Raw genomic sequence first — 3598 nt, 5'->3', positions numbered from 1 at the left:
GTGTTGGGAGAGATAAAGCGGAGGATATGGTTTAGAAAGAATAATAAACAAACAGTATAACACTAGACTATACTAGACTAGGTCTAAAAACGTTGTAAGATACTACAGTGTCTATCACCGACCAGATGCCGAACAACGCAATTATAGAACGAATAAAGAGTTAAGTCCCTACTGCGGAGACCATGTAAAACGGGCAAGCCTTATCGACGACCCTGCGAACACTTGGTGATTTCCCTGGAACACCGGGGACACATATTCATGTATAAAAGACGTACAAAAATGCATTTTGCATGATAGGTCACCTTTAACATCGTTGTTTTGCTTTGACTTCATTTTTAAGAAATAAAATCCATTCAGTTCATTTTCATGTGGGCTCATCAGCTCCCACCGCGATCAATTGAAAGAACTCACATTTTGAGAGCATATTAATACTAGTCAGACTTTGGATTCAAACCCAGTGCTGAGAACCTGATAAACCTAATTAGGAAATGGTATGGTCTGAACCTGTGCAGAAAAAAGACTGGTTGCATCCCACCAAACACACACAGGAGACATTTAAGAACGCTGGGGATGATCTGACACCTGATGGGATCTGGTGTTTTTGGAGCATTTAACACATTTAATTCAAGAACACTGCTTCTAACATAGACGTGACTCTATGTGTCGTACTACGTTGACATTTGATCACATTCTGGTTAATCCTGCTCCAGGATCTGTCAACTACACAGCTCGGCTCCATAGAATTGGTAGTTAAAGATCTATCGAGTTTGTCACAGTTAAACTTTTTTTGAAATGTTGAAACTGATTTCCTAGAAGTGTTAGCAATGTATGTTAGCACAGCATTCATTGGCGATACAACTTCTACACCTACATATACACTGTGTAAATATGGGAGCTGTCTATACAGTACATGTTGCTGTTGCTTTTTACCAATCGTAACGGTGTCTTGCTTTTCAGGATAGTGTTGTAATTTTTTGTCATCATGTCCAGAGATGGACCGAGGGGGGGATGCAGGGCAGACTTCACACCTACAAAACCTGCTGCTGATGCCTGGATGTCACACACTCACTCACAGAGGCATGCCAATTTCTGTGTCTTACAACTGATGCAGCATTGAGAATGAGGAAGTGTTTGAAAAAAATACTTTAACGATCAAGAGAAAAGGGGAAAGCTTCGGGACAAATGTATGACTGAGTGTGTGTGTGTGTGTGTGTGTGTGTGTGTGTGTGTGTGTGTGTGCGTGCGTGCGTGCGTGCGTGCGTGCGTGCGTGCGTGCGTGCGTGTGTGTGTATGTGTGAAGGTCAAATGCTTGCATGGTCAAAGAGAGAGAGAGAGAGAGAGAGAGAGAGAGAGAGAAAGAGATGAAGCGGTGTGTGAGTAGGACACAGCAACACAAAAAGAGAGAGAAAGACAGAGAGAGAGAGAGAGAGAGAGAGAGAGAGAGAGCACTGCAGCAAAAAAAAAAAAGAACACTGTTGAACAAGCTGCCTCTGCTTCAAGACAACTTGACAACACTCACCGAGTGAAGGTGGAGAGAGGAAGAGAGGCAGCTTCACCTTTCAGAGGGGGAGGAAGGGAGAGAGGGGAGGGGGGGGCTTTCCAGCAGAGCCGCAGCAGACGCCAAAACAGCCAGGAGATCTTTCCCCATACACACACATGCACAAACACACACCAGTCACCCCTCCTTCCCCCCCAGCCCCAGCGTGCAAAGGACCTCGCTGAGGAAACAAACAAACGCGACGTCCCAAGAGGAAAAGCAGCATCCCCACTTCCTACTCCTTAATCCTCATCACCGCATCCGTCGACCCAACATCACATTGGACACACACCCACACCCACACACACATACTCCCACATAGACAGGTCTGTCAGAGACGCTATACGACCACAAGCTGTCAAAGATCTCCTCTGGAGAAAAACACAAGCATGAGCAGGATGTTTACAGTGAGAGAGTGAGAGAGGGAGAGAGGGAGAGGAGCTGCGTGCCGTTCATCGGCATTTTTGATCAGTCTTCCCTGGCAGCCAATCAGAGGTTAAGCTGCTCTCTCAGCGTCCAATCAGAAAAAAGGGCTAGATGTGTTAGTGTTGCTTTAGCCAAAACAATGACAGTGTCAATGTGTACCTTTTCATAGAAAGCCAAGGACAGAATTAAGTAGATCATATACGGTAAGATTTTTTTCAAGTCTAAAGCAACAATATAAATAATGACAATATTGAAATATAATGCTGTAATCATTCCTTCTGGCCTTGATGACCCTGAAGAGATCTCTTATTTAATATATTTCATTTTAAAGGTCCCATGTCATGGCCATTTCTACTGATCATAATTCCATTGTTGAGGTCTACTAGAATAGATTTAAATTGTGCAATTTTCCAGCCCGAGCACACACACACACACCCGCATCCCGCCGTCTCAGGCTGAGAAATCCGCGGAGCTGCAGCTGAGAAAAGATTGAGTGTGTGTGTGTGAGGAAGTCCGTGGATTGGTCCAAATACTCAACGTAAAGGCTCCGCGAACGTAATGTAACGGCTCTGTGCTAACTATGTACTGAAAAAGCTCGGAAAATATATCTAATTGATGTGTTTAACACAGACTACCGTTAGCTTCATTATGCCTTGAACGATGACGTGTACATTTTGTCTGGCATTTATTTCATTCAAATCATTTTAGATGCCAATGTGTAAATTGTCTCTGCCAAGGGTTCAAGAAATTTTTTAATTAATAACATGAGAAAAAAAGATACTACAGCCAATCACAGCAGACTGGGCTTTTTGAAGAGGGAAGCTTAAAGAGACAGAAGATAAATACAGGTACTGTATACTCAGATGGACAGTATAATAATGTTTTTTTCTGAACATGGTCTAATAGAAACCCTAAATACAAGCATGATCTTTAAAATGTGAATGTGTGTGCTTTAAAAGTCTGCTGCTCCAGTAAACTGATGGTTTAAAAACATGGGTGTCCTAACATTTTTCACTGAGGGCCACATACAGAAAAAATACAAAGGGCTGGGTCCCTCACTAGAGGTGAGGTATACTGCCTCATAAGTTGAGTTATAAGTTAGCAAAATCAATCAAATGTAGGTCAATTATGCTTTCTACTTGAATATGATTTAAGAAACATCACAGCTCTCATAGGGTTTCAGTTATCCTGTTGCAGCTCATCCCTTAAAATAAGGGGAAACATGAAGGGTCTATTTAAATCTTGTTATGGAAATAAAACTAATATTTGTTAGAACATGTTCTCAGCTCTAATTGACTGAATGTCTTTGAAAAGTGGGCTTATTAACACATGAAAACTACTGTGTAATATAGGTTCACATATATATTTAAGAAATACAATATATAAGACAAGCACAAGTTTCAGGTGGGGGCCATTTACCATCATACTTTAAAGGTCCCCTATTATACTGCTTTTCATCAATATATTATAGGTCTCAGATATATACAAACATGTCTCTGAAGTGTTGGACTCGAAATACCAAACTGTGCATTGTAGCATCCCATAATCCCCTCTGTTTCAGCCCTGTTTCCAAAGTGCTGATTCTCTGTCTGTTACTTTAGATGAAAATAAGGAGCCACTCCCCACGCCCCTCTG

The 3598-nt window shown here is 41.9% G+C and overlaps 2 protein-coding genes across 3 annotated transcripts in view; one reads left to right on the top strand and one right to left on the bottom strand.

Annotated features, from left to right (window-relative positions):
* LOC104951371 (anoctamin-4) overlaps positions 1-2007 on the bottom strand; it is a 255164-nt gene extending 253157 nt beyond the window's left edge. The window contains exon 1 of one of the 2 annotated variants that reach the window (XM_010778011.1): positions 1520-2007. The gene's annotated coding sequence lies outside the window, so the exon portion shown is untranslated. Of the gene's footprint in view, positions 1-930; positions 970-1519 lie in introns of those variants that run through there. The other variant, XM_010778012.1, reaches the window with a different exon arrangement.
* The window catches only part of cp (ceruloplasmin), a 737508-nt gene that overhangs the window by 201163 nt on the left and 532747 nt on the right, over positions 1-3598 (top strand). The gene's annotated exons all lie outside the window — the stretch shown is intronic.

This window comes from Notothenia coriiceps, unplaced genomic scaffold (genome assembly GCF_000735185.1).
Source record: "Notothenia coriiceps isolate Sejong01 unplaced genomic scaffold, NC01 NC01_scaffold00018996, whole genome shotgun sequence".
NCBI lineage: Eukaryota > Metazoa > Chordata > Actinopteri > Perciformes > Nototheniidae > Notothenia > Notothenia coriiceps.
This window is presented reverse-complemented; position numbering and strand designations above follow the sequence as displayed.